We start from the raw sequence: 21487 nt of genomic DNA on the forward strand, positions 1-21487 counted from the left end.
AGTGAAAACAACTCTACATTGCAGATTTACAAAAAAAAAAGAAAAAGTCTTTTGGGGCAACTTTTTATTTTATATGCAAAGCCACATACAAATTAGGTTATGTGTTCATTCTTCCAAACAATCACAAAAAGTAGAAATAAAAAAAATCAATTATTATAAAAAAAACAAAAAAAAAGAAAAATAAGAGAAAAGAAAAGAACATTTAAAAAAAAAAAAACAGTGGGTGGGTTTGCATTTTGTTTTTATTTTCCAGAAAAAGCACCCTCTTCCCCAAGCCACATATGAGCCCTTGTCCCTAAGAAGCAGAGAAAAGAGTTGAGGAACAACGTTCTGGAAGCCTCTGATCACAGCCGGCAAGAGAGGCCCTGACCACCTGCTACCACTTATGGACCATCCTTAAATACATATGGCGGACCCAACCTGGTTCTGGAATCAGGAAGCAATTCTTCAAATGGCTCCTCCCTCCAGTCATCGTCTCCTGAGAATCTGTTTCATGCCACACACTGCTTGGGTGCCGTGAGACAGGATAAGCACCTGGACCTCTAGCTGCATGCATCAGAAATGGGGTAAAGAGTGACCATGACCCCAGGAACCCCACACAGTTCCTCACTCTCTAAAGATCCCTGCTGTGGGAAAGTGGAGCTAATCATGTCTGTCTCCTAAGCCTGTTGAGAGGCCAGTAGAACCCGTAGCAGAAGGTCTTTGAACCTAACAGATGTGCAAAAGAGTTAATTCTTCCCGTTCTCCTTGCGTCATTTTTGACCTTTAAACCACTCATCACATTTTCTCCTGTACTCTAGTTTAATGGATTCCTTTCTTGTCATTTAGACCAGGACTTCTGGAGAGCCATGTGATAGTCATTAGAGCTGCTTATAAGATCATTGCCAGCTCTTCTTCCCCAGCAATTGCGGGACTGCACTTCCCAGTCTCAGTGGCTCTGAGTGGGCTGAGCGACCAACCCTAGCCCTTAGCATGAGGGAAGTTCTGTGTGTCCCTTTGAACTGCTGCAGTCAGACACCCCAGAACTCTTCCTCATGAAACCAGCATTTTGAAATTTCTCTGTCAACCCAGATTCCATCGGAGGAAGATATGGAGCCAGCCCACATAATAACATAAACTCAGCTTTGGTTGTACCAGTTAGCTAGGTGTAGGGGGTGTTTGTTATAAGAGCATAACCTAGCTCATCCTGATGATCATGGAACACAAAATATTAATTGTGTCATGGAGCCAGACTCAGGCCATATGAAAAGTCACTAGAAAGGGTACCAGCTATCTCAGGAAAAAGAGGAAGGTGCATAATTAGGGCTTCAGAATTTGGAATGAGTCCAATAAACTTCCCGTTGCCAAAATATCAACATTACATATGGAAAATGTAAACCGGACAGAGAGATGATGTTCTGGCTGCATTCCTGTCTCTGCAGAGTGCTATAGGCACAGTGTGGAAGAATGCATAATCCTTTAGGGAGGAAAATCAAATTGTAAGAAAGTCAGAATGGCAGAATAATCGCCAGGAACATGTAAGGCAATAGAGAAAAATATATCCAGGGGTTAAGAAGACAAAATTCATATCAATGCAGTATTGGATGCGTTCGCCCCGGACTGGCTGTCACTGCCATGTGTGACTGCTTTGAGCAAGCACATAATCATCCCAGCCAAGGGGCAGTTCACTGAAAGGTTACGATGATAACATAACATGTGATAACACCCCAGCCAGTCCGTCAGGAGAGCACACTTTCAAATTACTTTGCCAGGATCAGGACAGGAGTGACGGTAGGGATCACGTGCCAACAACCCGACACTCTGCTCTCCAAAGGCATGGCCATGCTAATTTCCATTCCCATGGCTCACAGCCCTGTCCATCCTCCAGGGCTCCCATCCAAGCCCTGAGGAAATGGCCAGTGGGGATTCAGGAGTGGAGTCAACTTGCTGTTGGATCCCTAGGTTTGAATCCTGGCCCCATCTCCTACCAAGTGTGTGACTTTGAGCTACAGACTTGACTTTTGTGTGCCTCAGTTTCTTTGTATGTAAAATGGTAATGCTAATGATAACTAAGAAAGATGTTATAAGGATTTAAGAAGTAAATGCATGGAATACACTTAGACGCTGTTAGGCAGGTAATTAAGTGCTCAATAAATGTAGCTGCTAGTATTATGTTGAAGTTATTATTATCATATTTACTATCATCACCAGGTAATTCTTAAGGCCACAGCTAGTAAATGGCAGAGAGAAGATTTTAACCACACTGTTTTCTGGTGAACCCCGAGGGACCAGGGTAAGAGGCAAACTGTGGTTATGGCAACGGCGGAGACACAAACAGAAAAACACCTACATCCTCTGACCTCCTGGCCTTCATGTGAAACCAACCGAGCCCACTGCCCATGGGCTAGAGATGTGTCCCTACACCAGGGCATCACCACCAAGCCTGGAGACTCTGCAGCTTCCCAAGTCCCTGCCAACCCCTTTACACACCAGGCTCCCCAGTCCTAATTAGCCCAAAGCAAGTCATCTGGGTAAGCTGAATCTCAAACAGCAAGAAACTCCCACTCCTCATACATTGCTGGTGGGACTGCAAATTGGTGCAGTCAATATGGAAAGCAGTATGGAGATTTCTTGGAAAATTGAGAATGGAACCACCATTTGACCCAGCTATCCCTCTCCTCGGTCTATACCCAAAGGACTTAAAAACAGCATACTACAGGAACACAGCCACATCAATGTTTATAGCAGCACAATTCACCATAGGTAAACTGGAACCAACTTAGATGCCCTTTAATAGATGAATGGATAAAAAATGTGGCATATATACACAGTGGAATATTACTCAGCAATAAAAGAGAATGAAATCGTGGCATTTGCAGGTAAGTGGATGAAGTTGGAGAAGATAATGCTAAGTGAAATTAGCCAATCCACCCCCCAAAAAAAATGCCGAGTGTTTTCTCTGATATAAGCAGGCTGATTCATAGTGGGGTAGGGAGGGGAAGCATGGGAGGAATAGAAGAACTCTAGATAGGCAGAGAGTTGGGAGGGAAAGGGAGGAGGCAGGGGGTAATTAATGATGGGGGAATGAGATGATCATTTTTATTCAAAGCACATGTATGAAGACACAAATTGGTGTAAATATACTTTGTGTACAACCAGAGATATGAAAAATTGTGCTGTATATGTGTAATAAGAATTGTAATGTGTTCTGCTGTCATATATAAATTTTAAAATAAATAAATAAATGATACCATTAAAAAAAAAAGAAACTTCCACTCTGATTGTAGGCTCCAAGAAGCAGGCAGAACAGCACAGTTTCTGTTCAGGAACTTCATTGATTTATATGGGCCCATTGATGAAATAACAAGAGGTGGAAGATGATTTGGGGTGTTTCTTCTGTTTTTTTTTTTTTCTTTTTTCTTTAAGTGATTGCAAGTAAATGAAGAAAAAGCTATGAGCTATGTGTCACATACATTATAACATTACTTCCAAACTCCCTATCCAAGGCTCAGATGTTGTCATTTGAAACCAAGAGGTTCACAGACTGGGGGGAGACCAGGTGAGGATTTCTGAAGAGCAAGCCATTAATGTTGGAGAGTCTGCATATCGTTCCAATTTGGAAATTGCAGAAGAATCAAAAGTTTACTTAGGAAAGTCAGAAACTTTCCCCCATTGACTTCCCTTATACACCATTTTCCTATTGACATCAAAAAGCAGTTTCATTGATCATTTCTAGTGATTCGGAGGGGAGATTTACACTCAGTGCAAACCATTGATTGTAATGGCGATTCCTGTTGACTTAAAGAGGTGTTCAGCTCTGATTGGAATCCCAGCAGATGAGCAGGACCCATTTTCAATCATGTAAAAATCAATGCACGGTCTTCACCCTCTTCAAACATCCCTTCTAATCACTTGGTATCAAGTTCCAAACTTTCCAAGAAAACTTTCAAAGCCGTGGCAATAAATGGATGCAGAACTGGGTCTCCTTCTTCATGGTGACCCCTGGATCAGGGATTTTCTACTTTGTCCTTTGTTGAATTCCCGGCTCCTTTTCAAGTCCCAGGTCCTGCTAGGCATGGTGAGTCAGATACATCTGAAATAGGCAGAAGAATTCTGCAGGATAGACGACAGGTTTCCATTGAATGATTTTAATCCCATTTATCTTTTTGGAAGTGGCTCATTCTTTCTGTCAGTATATACTCTACACCAACCATGGTCTAAGAAGTGGGGACACACCTGGAAATCAGAGAGCTAAAAACTACAGGTTTGCATATATTTCAGAGGAAGACACCAAATGCAAAGGAGTAAGCAAAGGAACCGTACAGATATCTCAAATGAAGACAAGTGCAATAAAAAAACAGTGAAATGTCATCGCCGACTGGAAGTGCTTATGGCAATATTTAAATCTGGGTCATAGGAAACTGAAACTCTGCTGACCTTGCAATTCCACACCTCCCAGTCCCGCCCCCTCCCCTTGGCCTATGACCCCATTGCTCTGTGCTAAGGGACAGACAAAATAAAATGATACCAGTTTTAAAGAGATGAATAAGGAAGTTGGGAGAGTGGGTCAGGCAGGAGAGGATGGGCTTGTGCGTGCCCTTTCAATTAAGCCCTGTCTTTTTTTTTCTAGTAAGAACACATTGGGATTGACTCTGTTCCTTTGTTTGTGTTCTATTCTATGTTGATTGTTTTCAAATTGACATTTATGTCTCCCTAATAAATATTTTTTTGTTCTTATTATGCCAAAGATCACCTATAATAATTAGAGGGATTTCCGAGGTTCCGAAAGGCCTCTGGGACCAGGAGAGGCGCAGTGAAGACCTTTGACGACAGGGACCCTCACTGGGGGCCGGAGCAGCAGCAGGAGCAGCTGGCACGGGCTGTTTCCTCGGTTTCAGCTTGGCTGGCCTGTGCTCGCTCAGTTTCCTTTTCTCACACTTTATTGTCCTCTGCTCCTAAATTTCCTTACTTTTCTCTGTACATTTGTGCCCAAGAGCCCACCAGTGTGCCAGCCCTTTTCAGATAAGGCAGTTTGGGGACCCAGTGAGTCAAGTTATCAATTCACAAAGTCCTCTTTGGCAAGCTCCTTTGGGACCTCAGGTTCTGTGCGCCTCCTAGGGAAACGGTGGTGGGGGGGGTGCGGTGGACAGAACCAAAGGTGACTGTGCTCTGCCCCAGCTCTCCAGAAGTTTCCTTCAGGAGGAGGAATGACATCCGTGGGATGAGAAAACTGTCCAGGGAGGAAGACCATGAGGTCTGGGGAGACCCCGTGGCTGCCCACTGTGGTGCCACGGGCGTCTGAGGCTGTCCACCTGAGCCTCGGTGGCACTCAGACAGTGGTGTCCTGAAGCACGGCGCTCGGGGTGCTGAGGACTCGGAACCCAAGGACACTGGAAGGGCCCCTGCTGTGCCCCTCTGCCCCGCCCCCTTTTCTCTCTCTCTCTGGCAATTCCCAGAAACAAGAATCCTGCTTCCCCAAGGTGGGTCAGAGAAACCAGAAACGCTACTCTCCCTTCTCCCTGCCTCTCTGTGGAGGAGCCGGCCCTGAAGAAGTCCGCAGACCTTGTCTGACAGTGGACCCTAAGGCTCTGACCTCAAAGGGGGCCCGTCTTACACCCAGGAAGAAGAAGTGCCACCACACAGACCAAGAAGACTCCGAACGGGCTGGCTGGGTCCCCGACTCAGATTGACACCATTACGTCCTGCAGTCTAGGTGACAGCACGGAATCACAGCCTACAGATCAGCAGTTGGCCCTGGGTCCTGGGTGCTCATCTCTGAAGGCCCCCTATCACCAAGAACTTTGATGACATCAACTTTGACACCTTCCTCTCGTCCGTTTGTCTGTCATGGGGTGCTGGCAGTGACCCTGATGGTGTGAGAGGAATTTATTGCACCTTTCTGCCCCTGCAGCTTCGAGGGGTATTTGAGGATGTGGAGGAAAGAGGAATGGCCACCTGGGAGCAGGAACAGCACGAGCCAATGTCTAGAGACTCGGGAGAAATCAAGAGTAGACCCAGGACTCCAGAGGACTCTTGAGAGCCAGGTCAAAGTGCCACCAAGAACTGGCCCTATGCAAGTCAGGGAAAGCCAGGACCTCCTCTGAGCTACCTGCAGAAACCTCTGTGCCTTTTCCTCTGAAAGTGGAGTAAGACTAGCTTAGCTCAGAGGCTGTGTTGGGGATTCATTGAGATGATGCCAACAGAGACGGAGCACAGGCCTGGCGTGTGGCAAGCACAGGGATGTGTGCTATGCTGTAGGCAAGGCTCACCTGGTACCATGCAAGCTCTGAGCTGCTGGTAGAATCATGCCAACACAAGCCTGGCAGAGAACAGCGCCACCGCAGGGGAAAGAGGGACTTAGGGAGGAAGGAAGACACATTCCAAATGTCACCTGGTTCCAACTGTACCTGAAGCCAGAGAACCTTGGATTTTTTCAGTTTTAAGACCCACCAAATTCTCTCTTTGGCTTAGGCCAATTTACATTGATTTTCTGCTGCTTTCTCCTAAAAGTCTTACTTTAGTATTGTGATTCTTATAATCTTGGATTTTGAGTGCAGCTTGTATCCAAGAATTTATCCCATGAATGGTTAAAGGAGTGATCAATGAGAACTTTGAGCTCAATTCAGGACTCCTGGGGACAGGGCTGCATTGTGACTTTTGTGGCTCTAAGGCACTTTTGCTCCTCCTCCATACATATATGCACATATGTTCAAAGTTACACGTTTTTTTTGTTTTATAACTGGGCTGGCATAGGGATGCATAGAGTCCAGGCTCAATCTGTTCCTATATATGTTATTATTCTATTTATTTTTCTTCTGATTTTCAAGGAAATTAAAATCAAGACCACTTTGTGAGCCTTGAGAAGTACTCTAGACCCCTGCACTCTGCCTGAGACACCTAGTGGCTCTGTCAGGAGTTTCCACGTGGCCCATCTCAAGAGGACTGGGGTGGTAGACGCACAGTGGCCTCTTCATCTTGTTTGCAATGCCAATCATGCCTCGTTCCTGCACACAGTGTCTTCATTTGGAGATTGAATTCCAAACTTGACCCACAGCCCGCAGAAGGCCAGGGCCGGGCACCCAATTCTGCTGCTACGGAGCAGTATGATTCCAGCACCTGCCAAGGTGGGTCCCCTCTCACATCATCTGCAAGACAGAAGAGGTCGGGCTAAGTGATCAGGTCTCCTCCCTGCGCTGAAAGGTTGAAACACGGCTCCTCTCCCACATTCCCATTGCCATCTAAGCAACTCCCTACACCTATACTTTTACCCCGTCTCCCACCACACACAAGCAGGCTGGGCTATTCCTTCTTTAAAAAATTTGCCAATGGCCAGAGAATAAACGAAGGAGCTAGAGAAGGAAAAAAAGAGAGAGAGAAAGGAAAAAAAAATCAGTGAGGAAGAGTACCACGAAAGCAGCAGACCTCCTAGTATTGTATGTCTCATCTCTCTTACAAGACTTCCACCTTGTTTATCATGTTTAGATTGTAATTCCCCAGGGCAAGCAAGCCATCTGCAATTTCCAAAGTGCCTTCTAAATAATCAGTAATCAAGAGATGCCAAGTAATCGTGATCGTCCGTGCACTTGAGGAGGGTCATCTGCCAGCCTCCTGTCTTCAAGAACCACGGCTCTTTGCTTGGACACTGAAATTGCTGCGCGGGGTTACCATGGAAGCCTGCCCCTGCACATTCCCATTATTATTATCGTGTTCCCCTAATACTTTCATTGAAAGATAATCACGTTATGAATATTAACTTTTATAGGCTGCATTTGTAACTGCTTATGTGTAAAGAAGCGGCACTTTCTGAAATCCAAATGACACTAATAATTTAGTCAATTTACTTTTTCCCATCTTCATGTTTACAGTCGTGTTATTTTGTAACTGCGCCATCTGAATCTCGATATAGCCATCCTGGTAATAAGCCTTTCTGTTCTCCATATTTAAAGATTCTTTTGTCGTGCAGAACAGAATTGGCTTGAACACCCTCATTCAATAAATATTCATTGAGGACCTACTAGGTGTCAGAGCCTTGGTAGGTCCCCAGGACACCATGCGTTAAGGGCTCACAGAGGTCAGCCAGGGAGACACACCCAGAAGCCGCTGACCCACAATTAGAAATGACGTCATACACGTACAGAGTAGAAATGAGGGGAGGAGCCCTTGAGGGGCTTCAAGGGGGGACGCTGATCCGTTTGGGGGTTCAAGGAGGATTTTCTGAATCTGAAACTTTGAGAAAAAGAGACTAAAAGAAAAACTTAAATGAATGAGACGTGTAATCTGACTAGTTTGTATCAGGATGCAGAGAACCTTCACCCTCCTTAGGATGGCCATTATTTTAAAAATATTAATAACAAAGAACCCCACAAAAAATAGAATATGGCAGTGTTGGCACAGATGAGAAGTCAGAACGCCGGCGTTTGCTGGCGAGAATGTAAAGCAATGCAGTCTCTATGCTGTTCACTGTAGCCTCAACAGATAAAACCAGATTACCATGTGATCCTGCCATCCCCCTGAGGGGTCCCCAACCAAACAGGAGAGGAGGAAGCACCCCCAGGCTCTGTCCAAGGAGGAACGCGTTGATCCAGTGTGGTTTACATACACATCAGAGCAATTTTCAACCTTAGAAAGAAGAGAAATTCTGACACATTCCACCACACGGAGGAAACTTGAGGACATGACGCTCGGTGAGTCACCTGGTCGAGGACAAGTAGGCAGCATCCACTTCACCAGGGCATGCAGAGCAGTCAGACTCGACCGACAGGAAGTCCAGTGGAGGCTGCTGGGGCTGGGAGGACGGAGGAGGCAGCGATTGTCTAAAGGGGCAGAGTTTCCACTGAGGAAGAGGAGAAGGTTCTGGAGACAGTGGGTTGATGGCTGAAGGACTGCATGAATATGCTTCAGGCCACTGAACTGAGCAGTTAAAAACAGTTACCTTTATGTTCTGTGTATTTTGCACAATTATGATAATAATAAAAGGTGCAGAGAACCACACCCCCCTTCCAACTCCAAACTGCATTAGTACAGTCCAACTCCTCTCCCATTTTCTAAAATGCGGTCTTCCTGGGAGCTGCTGGCATTTGTAAGTCAGCTCTATTTGTAAATACAATTAAAAATCCAACCACAAAACACCACCATCCAAGGGGTAAATGCTCTCAGGCTCTGAAACTGAGTGCCGTCGTCACCATTAACAGTAATGAGAGTCCCATGGCTAAGCCTCCGCGCATCGTGTTCAAAATTTACCCCCTAGAGTTTGCAGATGGGAAAAAAAAAAAAGATTATCTTATGTACAAACAGAAAACAGAAAATAAAGCCAGAATTTGTAATCTGACCATGGAGATGCCACTGGGGAGATTAACAGGCAATCTGGTAAGAGCTGCTGCAGACAGATCCCCTAAGGGGACTCTTGCCAAAGCAGCCTTGTGGTCCCCAGAGTCCCTGTCTCCTGAGTAGGTGTCACGGCCCTCAAGGGGCTGGTGGCCCCAGGTCAGAAACCTAAGCTGTAATTCTGCTACCTATTTTCTAATCCACAGTGTCTTCTTAAGGCAGATGAAAATAAAGATAGACGAATTCTTCCTGCATCCTAGAAGAGTTCTCACGCCTTTCATTTCAATGAATTTTGGTGGGGGTCTTTAAGAGTCCGAGTGCATTCTCATAATTAAAGACTTCAAGTTGTTAATTCCCTCTTCACTTTCTGAATTTCCCCTGGAGCCTTTGTCATGTTTTAGTTCTTAGGAAATGGAGCCAAATTAACACAAGGAAAAGGGGTTTTATTGGAAGTCAATCATATATATATGATATATGTATGTGTGTGTGTGTGTGTGTATCACTGTCTCCCTGTCTCCTCTGTCGCTGTCTCACTCCACTTTAATCTTTCTGTTACTATCGTTTCATCTCTTCCCCGTGACATCTCATGAACTCCTGCTCTACTCTTTTTAATACAGCTCCATTTTCCAGAATCTTCCTGTAGACAGCACTCCAGCCTCATTTGATCCCTGGTCACAGTGAGGGATGAAACGGCTTCTTCCACTCCCAATGCACTTCTGCCTGACCAGGTACCACTCTGAAGGACTGGAAAAGTGATCCTGCTGAGTCACAACCTTGCCACTAGCCATGTTCTGAACTTTTCCCTCACACGTCACAGCCTCATGGGTGTGGGAAGGAGAGAAATTGTACAGCTTTCTACACATACAGAACTAGAGAAATTCTCTGAAAAGGTTTTGTGAACTTAGCAAGAAAACCAACCAACCAACCAAAACATCCAGATTTGCTTCAAAGCTTCAGGTCCCCAAGAACAGTCTATGATCAAGATATTCCTGTGGCAATGTTAAGACACTGGTTGCCTCCTTCTCTCTACCAGAATTTATACTGATGGTGCAGAAATTATGGTGGGACTCATGAAAATGTGGTGAATATACACAATGGAATGCTACTTGTCTATAAAAATGATGGAACCCTGACATGTGCAACAATGTAGATAAACCCGGAGGACATTATGTTAAGTGCAATAAGCCAGACACAGAAAAATAAACATGACATGATTTCAGTCATGGGAAGAAATTTTAAAGCTTGATTGCATAGAAGTAGAATAGGGTAGGGTAAGGAGGGTGGATGGTCAGAGAGGAAGGATCAGTTCCCACATGTGACTGCACAGACAGGTTATGAGAGCTAATAACCATGTATTGCATGTTTTAAGGGAGCTATAAATGATCTTGAATGTTATTACCATAAAGAAATGATAAATGTTCAAGGTGATAGGCATGCTGCTAACCCTGATTTGATCATTTTTAATGTTCAGTTGTCCAAAAACATGTAAATTATTACATGTCAATAATAATTATTTTTAAAGTCATGGTGCACAAAGGTGCCTGTGCTTCTGCATAGGCTATAATAGAAGCATGAGCTTCCTGTTAGCACCATGTTCTTCAAGACCACACACTTGAAGTTAAAATAAACAATGCCAGTTGCACTTCAGAATGTCCTTCATGAAGCTATAGTAATTATTAATTTTGTTATATCCTGACCCCCATCTGCATTCCTTTTTGATATTATATGTAACAAGATGAAAGAAACCCTCAGAATGATTCTGTTGCCCTCCAAAATGCAGGGGATGTCTTGAAGAACATATTTAAGTGATTGATGGTTGAGTAGCCAGCTAAACTAGCCCATTTTTTCATGCAAGGACATTTTTCCTTAAGTAGACAACTGACAGAAAGAGTAGCTCCTCAGACTTGAAGACTCAAAAGACATTTTTTCTCAGAAATGAATAAAATAGTCCTGCCATTTGAAAGAAAACAACTGATAACAGCAAGTTTGAAATTAAAATATTTGAAAATCTACCACTGTGAGCTTGAAGGATTACAAATATTCACAACAGTTTGAAATTGCTAGTACATTATTAATGTGGTTTTAAAAATATTTTGTAGCTAACTGCACCAATATTTTGAAGATCAGTGTCACTCAGTAAACCAGTATTTTCCGAAAAAAACAATGTATACAAATCATACTAGCCCATGATCACTTCCATTCAAGTTCAAGATCAAGGATGGATTTTAACAAGGAAGTATTAAAAGCTCATTGACACAGTTTATTTTCACATTTTATATTACAACTAACCTTGAAGACAACTAACCACTTAGAAAGTTTTGGTGTAGTTACTGTCAAGGAAAACATCAAAGATAATCTGAAAAGGCTATTTAAAAAAATGAGTGGGAAAACCTCAATAAAGCCAACATCTTAGTCAAAGGTGGGTTTCTTAATTTTCATCAATGTACCATGTGGACATGAGTCCTAGAGGAAGGTGAAGGAAGGGTATCAGGGTCCCATGCTCTCCTTGCAACTCCTCTGTACGTCTAGAAATTACTTCTTGAGAAAAAAAAAAATTGAAAACTACCATAATAACTGTTTTAGGCAACTTTTTTCACTTCTGTGACTGAAAGGATCCAACCAGAACAACTGTATAGGAAGAAAAGTTTATTTGAGGCTACAGTTTCAGTGGTCTTAATCCATAGAAGACTGACTCCATTCCGTGGGACTAGAGGTGGGGCTGAACAGCATGGTGGAAGGGTGTGGCATAGGGAAGCAGCTTGCATGGTGATCAGGAAGCAGAGAGAGGTCTCCACTTGCCAGATACAATATATACCCCAAAGCCACACCCCATGCCCTCCTCCTCCAGCCACACCCACCACTTCAGCTACTACTGAGTTGGGATTAATTCACTGTTTGGGTTAAAGACTCTCACAGCCCAATCATTTCTCCTCTGAACCTTCTTGCGTTGTCTGACCTGTGAGCTTTTGGGGGACACCTCACATCCAAGCCATAAGAATAACCAACAGCAGTGGCTTCCCAGTTCATTCAGGTCTTATCCAAAAGAGCCCCTGTGAGCTGCTCGCCTCCTCCTACCCTGGCCTCACAGGACCTCTCTCCACAGCCCCCTCAGATGCCCTCATCCTGGCCTCCTATTGTTCTGAAGTTGCTCCCGTCCCAGGCTCCTTCTCCACACCTGGGGTCAGCCTCAGCCTCTCCTTGGCCAACAACTTTAGTTCCTTCGAGTCCTTGTGAAAGGCATCCTCCGTTCTAATTAGGGAGCAACTGCCTCTCACCTCCAGGCCCTCTGGCTCTTCCTCCTTCTGCACGTCCCACTCTCCTCCAACGTCCCTGCTCCATTTCTCTGTGCTTGCTTCTTCCTGGACATCAGTTTGATGGTCATTCCTGAATCCTCAGTGCCTGGAACACTGCTTGCCCAAGCCACTCCAAGCGTCTGGCGTGTGGGGTTCACTGACAACCCACCTGGACTTTGCATGTTTATCAAGTAGACTCCAAGGTGTAAACCCTCCTTGCTACAGAGGAGACAGGGTAACAGACCCCAAACAGCCTCCCATAGCTGGAGCTAACAGGAGGGTAGAGGTCCCTTCCAACAGCCGCGGGAATAGCAGTTTCCCTGCTCTTTGCCCTGACACTACGTGCACCAAGATGAAGGTTATGGAAGATTTAGGAAGACGCCTCTCTAGGCACCTTCGGATTCCCCAGAGGGCTTTTCTTAAAGTGGTAGGTATTATAATGAAAAAAGGCCCAGACATGACAGGAGACACACGGGCAAAGACAGCCATGAAAGCCAGAATGATTGATTTTTCCAAGGTAGCCCTCTCCCACTGCACCTACAGCACCCCTCAACAGCGGCCCCCCTAATTTGCATAGGTAATTGACAGCTTGTTAACAGCTCATTAAGAACACTGAAAACCATGTGACAACTACAAACGTGTTCCTAAATGGGGACAGAATCTGTGAATTGAAGAATACTGAGAACTCAAATAGATCTCAGACCTCAGGTCAGAAAACAAGTGAAAAACGGGAACATCAAACAACTTTAAAAAAAAAAAAAAAAAGACTTTATTCAAGAGTCCTGTGGTCTCAGGGTGGTTAAACACAAACCTGGGCCATGAAGATGTTTCAGGATTCAGCTCTAACCAATGTGATGATATGAGTTCCAGTTTAATATAAGTATGTAATGGCAAATCATTTTCAGTTTCTAAAAACACCCATTAAACTGCTTATGCAGTTTTAAAATTTGTTCTTAAAATTCACCTTTTTTCATAAACACAAGTCATTTAGACACCACAATCTAATATTCTGCAAGTGAGAAAAATGTAAAGTGTAATTTGATTTTAGCCTATAAAAAGAAGATAAGTTTCCTGATTTGCACTCAGTTACTATCGGTAAATTTGGAGGCTGCAGTTTTTTTAAAAGAACATTTGAATATAAATAGTGCAAATAATTGTTACATCAGCAAATCTCTTCTGAGCATCAGATGCCCGTGCAGAATCTTTTGAAGGACTGTTTCTGCCGGGTGGAATAACCAGTTTAGAGAGGGTGGGCTGCTCCACTGCAGAGTCACCAGATGCTTGCCCAGGGTCACCTGTGGCCGAGGGAGGGCACAACCTTCTCTGCTACAGAGCGTAAGAATCCTTATTTTTCCTCCTTCTTCCCAGGCCCACTGGAGACAAATGAATGGCAGGTATGGACTCAGGGCCTGGGAGAGGCTGCCCTACACTCAGTCCTTGGGATTCTGTTGAAGCCAGCTTGGCCCATCAACTGGGCACCCCTCCGGCTCCCCTCATGGAACTTCCTCACCTGGTTGGTGACCCGTCTTCTGTCTTCCTATGAGATCCAGCCCAAGGAACTCTGCCAAGACCGTAGAGGGGAAAACAGCACAAAGTCAGATTTAGGGGGATCTAGGAGAGTCATCAGAGCCCTGGCGTCTCCACTCACCAGCCAAGGGGTCCCTTCTGGCCTAGATACTTAACCTAAGAAGGCCTCGATTTGTTCCCCCTGTGAAATAAGAGTGGCACCATCTACATAGAAATGGGATGGATCCCATATACACAGAAGTGTTGAAGTTGTCTGTTGAGATCCAGCCTCCAGACAAGATTAAAAATTAGAACTGCTTACAATCTCGAAGGTCTTGTTATAAAGGTCATAGTGGAGACGTCCATCAGTGGAACAGAGACACATGGTGGCTAACTAGACTGGATGGACTGGATGAGGCACGGCTCCATCTCCAGAGACTGAACTGAATGATCAAAAGGATTAAGGCGGTGGCAGAAGCTGAAAGTGGAAGTCCAGACCACAGCAAGAGCAGGGGAACCTCCCGCTCCTGGCACTTGTGAGACATGCCCCAGCATCGTCCACTGGGCTTCCACATGGTCAGGAAACTGCGGCACCGACCGTGTGGTGTAGCAGGGGGGTGCAGTGATAACAGCAAGAACAAGAAGCTTTGGGTTTTATTTTTATTTCAAGTTCATTTTTATTTCAAGTTCACGATGACAGTGGTAAACCGGTAGACCACGTCAGTTTGCAGATATCTGATGCTTAGCCTGGTAGACATCATAATAGATTTTTTTTTTTTAAATTTCTCTTGTGCACCTAAAAACTGGAAAATGCCACAAAAATGCAAACAATTTTCTCTCAGAAAACTAAAAAGATGAGGCTCACCCAACTGTATTCTCACCCTGTGGCAGTTTGCTGGTGTTAAAGGGCCTGGTTATGGCCCATGCTCATGGACATTGCCAACCCAGATCCTATGGGCAGCTGAATTTGGGAACTTCCAAGCACCGTGTACTGTAACCACCTCCTTAAAACTCTCTACTTGGGATTGGGAATGTAGCTCAGGGGAGGGCACCTGCCCAGAATGTGAAAGGGCCTGTGTTCCCTCTTCAGCACCAAAAAAGAAAATAAAGGAAGAAAAAAAGAAAACTATTTCCTGGACAGGCGTGGTGGCACACACCTGTAATCCCAGTGACTCGGGAGGCTGAGACAAGAGGATCACGAGTTCAAAGCCAGCCCCAGCAAAAGCGAGGGGCTAAGCAACTCAGTGAGACCCTGTCTCTAAATAAATATAAAATAGGGCTGGGGATGGGGCTCAGTGGTCAAGTGCCCCTGAGTTCAATTCCTGGTACCCACCCCAAAAAAGAACTTATCTCCTGAATCCTCCTCCCACTCATAAAGTCAGTCTATGACACTATCTTAGGAAGGAGGATGGAGAATTCAAGGAATTCAGGAAACTTCCAAGATCACACATTTGTCAACTTGCTGAATAAGGTAAAGCCCCTGGGAACCCCAACAGGGTCATAGAAGGAGTTGGAATAATTGTCTTCTTTCTTGCTGTCCCCGCCCCTCTTCCCACTGGTCCTGGCCTCCTGTCCCACTCTTCTCTGAGTCTCTTTAAATCTTTTTAGGAAATGACTCTCAACATGAAACAAAGACATAGATTGCCTTGGTTTCTGTTTTTTTCTTCCAAATGTAATTTTCTTGTTCTAGACCCGGCAAATTACTTTAGGTAGGGGGCAGTGTCTGGGTTTCCATTCCACCTCCCAGAAAGCCTGTTGCAGGCAAGGCAAGTGATGGGTCCTATACACAGTCAGTCATGAAGGGAGGGGATCTTCAACTCTATCTTGTGGTTAAAATATATTTCAGATCAGATCATTTGAACCCTGGGGATCCAGCTCCTCAAGTAAGAGATCTGAGAAAAGAGCAAGAGAAACTCTTTGTGTTGTAGCCAATGCCAACGACTGTGCACAAAAATCCATGCCATCTCCACGTAGTGGTCACTGTAAAGCAGGCGCTTCAAGAGGGGTCCACTCTGAGGCCTGCAAGGACACCATGTTGCTACTGAAGGGTGGTCAGAGTCCTGGGACCCTGAGTATCTGCGGGGAGCTAGGCCATATCCCAGATGTACAGGATGAGAATCCCTGGAGGTGGGGCCCGGGAACAGTGCTTCCAATACTCCATCCAGGTGGTTCCTAAACACTGAAGTTTGAAAATTGCCAGCTGCACACTGAATCCCAAGGGAGTCTGTGAAAACACTAATGCCAGATTCAGAAATTATACTTCAGGCCGGCCCAGTTACAATTGGCTTTCAGATGAGTGACAAATAATTTTTAAGTATAAAGTATGTCCCAAACATTTTCTTTGATCAAGCACCCAAGCCAGTTCTTCCCTCAGGGATTCTCATCTCCTGGGCCTCACGGTGGCCTGGGCCTTGGTTCCACTAAAGCTGATGGGCAGCAGAGCAGAAAGCTGAACCCTGAGAAGCAGACGCTTCCCTCCTGAAGGCTCCCCTTGGCCACTCTTTGACTTAGACTCTGACTCTGGGGTTGGGGCACAGGGTGGCAGTGGAGAAGCTCAATCTTCCTGGAGTGGAATGGATTGAAGTCACCGAAAGTGGCCTGGGGCCATTGAATATGGAATCACTGTGACACGGTGTCATGATTTCTTCTATTCTGCAGCTAAGTACACGTTGCCGTTGTTTCCTTCAGGAGAGACAACAAAACCCTGCCACCACAATGTCTAACAAATGAACCAGGGCTGCTCGAGGTGTGTCAGGTGGTCCCTGATGGGAAGGACTGGGACAACCATGAATGACCTGGGACTGGGGACGTGGGGCTTTGGCCTGGGTTTGCTTTCCTAATGTTTGAGCTCTTGGGCACTTGGGTCATGAACCAAGTTGTCCTGGACGTCCCAGACAGCCAGGTTCTCTTAATACCTTCTCCCTCTCTTGGATCAGACTCTTGCTCATTTTAGAGGGCAGCAGATGAGGTACAGGGCAGGAGATGCACAGTGACCAAGGGCTGCAGGTGCCCTGAAGCCCAGAGCCAGTTGCCCTACACAAGGTCCAGCTCAGGGCTCCCCTTCACAGCTCCACCAACGGCCAGAACTAACGTGAGTTGAAAGTTTCCCTTTCTTGGATCGTAAACTTGACAGAGCGTGTTGTTCGGTTTAAAGGCATGGAGAGCCTGTTTTCTCCTTAGGAGGAAGCATTTTCTCCCTTTGCCCAATGGCCTGCTCCTTACAGGATTGTAGAATTGAAATTCCAGCCTGGAACAATAACAGTAAGGTTTGAACTTAAGAATCAAAAACACTGACAGTACCCATGGGCCTTTATATTTACATGCACCAGAGTTTATTTTTAGCTTGGATCTTTTGCTTGTGACCTATTCCTTACACCACCTCCACTGCGTCCCTTAAACATACAAACACACTGATGTGCCATTCCTCTCAGACCCTTCCATCATATCTACTTCTTGTGGTAGCCACTCGCGAGCTTGGTGTGTCTGCTAGCTTTCCTTTCCCCTGTCTTCTTTCCTGGTGAACTTTATAATTTGTATTGATTTTATTTTACACAGAGATTTGATTTAGTTTCAGTTTGATTTTTAAATCAAAGAGTCTTATGGCCCAAGTTTGAGGATGTTTCTGAATTACCATTTGGCTTTTCCATCTCCAGGGATCCCAGAACCATGCCTAGTTGTTTTGACATGGGGATTCCCAAGTCACAAATACAAGGTGAACCTGAATTCTACCATATATTGTGCCATATATATGGTTATAGCTTTGATTTATCATGAAAGACTTTTTTTTTTTTCTTTTTCTGCTCAGAGACCAAGGTAAACAGAGCGTTTTCCGGCTCTATCCCCTAAATGTCAGGTCTTTAAAAGGTGCATATTTTATGCTATAGTTCTAATTCCTACCACATGTAGATTCAAAGTTTATTTACATTCCCAATGTGGGCAAGATCCTAGCGTATATGATTTAAACTTATTTTAGCAAATAGAACTTTATCTTTCTCACATAAGAAGATTTGAAGTAGGAAGCCCCAGGTTGACAGTCCTTCCGGGACTGAAGGATACTATGGTATCAGCAAACTGAATATTCATTTTAGCACCTAGCTTCTTTTTAAGCCCAGATGCATACTTTTAAATGCTATATTTCTCTAGTATCTCCATGTTTTTGTACCAGGAAGGTAACATTCCCTGGCTCAGACTATCTATTGTTAAAATCAAAAGTGTGAAAGTTATTCTTGCGATTGAAGAGCCAGAGACTATGAATTCTTGGCAGCAGAATGAAATATAGGAATGGAGACTCTGGGTTTGGAGAGATTAGATGTCAAGTGTGTGACTGTGATTTTGCAGAGCTATTCAAAAGCAACTCAGGCAAACTAAAGCAAGAAGGAGAAAACTCCAACAGAGTCTAGACATTTTGTAATTATAATTATTTATGATAACTCATCAATAGCTATAGCTCCTTAACAAACTATCCCAAAGCTTTGTGGCTTAAAATGGCAATGAGGCATCAGGATTGTGCAGCCAGAAATTTGGCTAGGGCTCAGCTGGGCGATTCTTCTGTTCCATGTGGTGCTGGCAGAGGCACTCAATGGTGTTCATGTGGTGGAGGGACTGGTAGGAAGGAACCACTCATGCATCTGACATACTGTCTATTTGGGGTAGTGGGGATTGTTGACAGGAATGCCAATATGTGACATCTCTAGCTTAGTGGTCACAGAAGAGCCAGATGTCTGAAGTGGTTCAGGCTTTCAAAAGAAAGTTCTAAGACACAGGAAGTGGAGAGGGAGGACTGACCCTCTTAGTAGGATAAGTACCTAAGTATATTTATGGCCATGATTTATTTGCCACCATAAAGCCAGACAGGTAGGTTCTGAGGCCAGGCATGATCATGGAGGGACTGAACGCTTTCTAAAAACCTTTCTCACACTGACTACAGAAGGCTCTCTAAGTTTTTGTTTTCCTCATCTGAAAATGGGAAGTGTTAAGATGGAATCCTCTTAGAATATTTTCAACTATAGATAACTTTAAAAAACTGACTTAAAGTTATTTTCTCAATTAGGACTTTATCTTTCTCACATAAGAAGATTTGAAGTAGGAAGCCCCAGGTTGACACAGCAGCTTTATCATAAAGCCTTCTCTCATTCCACTCAACTATTGACTCTTTAGTTAACAGCTGCAAGATGAGTATGAATATTCCAGAATCATGACTATTTCCAAGGTAGAAATAAAGGCCAGGACTGCCCTGTCCAGGTCAATCCTCTCTTTAAAGGAAAGTAAACACTTTCTCAGAGACCCCTAGCAGACTTCATGCATCTGGTTGGCTGGTTACTCCTGCAGCAAAGGATCCTGGGAAAACAGCCTTAAGCTGTGTACATCACCACTGCACATGGGGCCTCTGCTGGCAAGACGAAAGGGAGGACTGGCTCCTGGGAGGGTCAAGGGAGTCTGCCTCAGCATCACGCCACAAGTCAAGTCTGTGCGTAGCAATATTTGACTGAGCCACTGAGTGAAGTTAAGAAATAGAGAAACAATGATAATGATGAAGACAATAATTTGTTCCAGCCCCTCTTGGTCCACTGAGAACATGAAGTGATTGATTACAGGAATAGATTAAATTTAAAAATGGCAACCCCTGAGCAAAAATTACAAATCACAACAAAGAGCACTAGAAGAAAAGCAATCTCCTTCATGGATACTTGAGAAGGAAAGTATTTAGGCTCTGGCACAAGGACATTCTGCCCTTAGTAACAAGGACGTTGCTGTAAGAAAAAAGAATTATTGTCCAAGGACAAACTGATGTACGATATATAAAAAAGTGAAGTGAGAGCTTAACAGTGAAGATGATGGAAGGTCATAGATGAGATGTGAAGAACATCTGGAACATGTGTGTTGGTCCAGAGCAGAGACAGTGCCCTTACACACCCAACTCTTAGTGAGATGGTATTAGTAGAAAACATCAGAAGCCCACTGAATATGCTTTGTGACTTGAGATAAATAATTATGCTTAAATTAAGTGTGCAATGAATTCTAAATGGAAACCATCCTGTGGGTTCCATTACCAGTTCCTGATTGTTTTGTGACCCACAGGACAACACATCTGTACGAAGCATGCACCACATTATCCACTGCAATGTGAGCCTTCTATATGTTTTGATCCTGGACACAACAAAGAGAATTATCAAGATGTTTTATGGATAGCAAAATTGAGCGTTGGAGATGCTAGGGTCACACGTCCACTGTGAAGGCTGTATTTGGATCCAGGATGGATTCTCATCCAGGGCCGTCCTGCTCATGGCTCAATAGGTGGACCATGTCTCCCACCTCACCCCTACCCTGTTCTCTTTGTCCTGAGAGATATATTGCATCATTTCACCATGAGAGTTTTCAGCAAACCCAAGATGGAGAGACAAATCCTCTGGAAGTGTTTCAGGTTTGTTAAAATAAGATGATGGCAGAAACATCAAAACTTTCCATGCTACAAAGCCAGGAGATCTCCTGCCTATAAATGCAGCACAGGATAAGTGTGGTGGAAAAAAGCATAAAGTGTGAGGCTCTGTCATCCCAAGGCCCTTGAACATGAGGTATTGAAATCCTCTGTTTCATCAACTGTCGTACTCTCAAATACTCTCTTGAGAGTTTTTAAAAAGTGGATTTATTATGGTCAAACCAAAATGTTGGTTGCATAGCCAGTTTTATACATTTAAGGCTAAGAGCCTATCTGAAATCACTTCCCAGACAAAAGTGAATTATCTTAGCCTTTGAGAACAGTCTCTTTCCCATACACATTCTGGGACTGGATTTTCCAGCAGGCACCCACCACCTTCTTGGGGCATCGCAAAGGAGGAGGTGGCTCACCGCAAAGTCAGGGCCATTTTTGGAAGATTTTGATGTTCAAAAACACATCAGAGTGATTATCTTGGACATTCTTTTTCTGCAATGATTGCCTATGGATTTTAGAAACACACACAACCTGAATGCTGCTGGGCTCCTGTGCTGAAGGTCACCACCCATCCATGACATCACAAAGGGAAAGATAGCGAAATAGAAGCTGAGGGTGCCCCACCCTGCCTCCATCTTCGTCCATCTCTTAGGCTCTGCATATGCCATGATCAGAGCCCAGACCATGGGGCAACCCGTTATGGGCAGGAAGCCAAAGGCTGATAGCTAGGAAGGCAGAAGTGACCTGCATGGCCTTTGGACATCTTCCCTCCCTGGAAGGCAGAGCTGTCTGCCAGACCCGCAGCATCGCAGCAGCCCAGGGTCTCAAGGTGTGAGCTCCTCCAGGACCAGAGCAGGCATGTGCCCATACACATGCCTGTGTACAGTCACACACCCCGACATGACAGAAAGGCCACCAACTGGACCCCTCCCTCACCAAACAGTGCGACCGACCT

The sequence above is a fragment of the Callospermophilus lateralis genome, chromosome 3 (assembly GCF_048772815.1).
Source record: "Callospermophilus lateralis isolate mCalLat2 chromosome 3, mCalLat2.hap1, whole genome shotgun sequence".
NCBI classification, from domain to species: Eukaryota; Metazoa; Chordata; class Mammalia; order Rodentia; family Sciuridae; genus Callospermophilus; species Callospermophilus lateralis.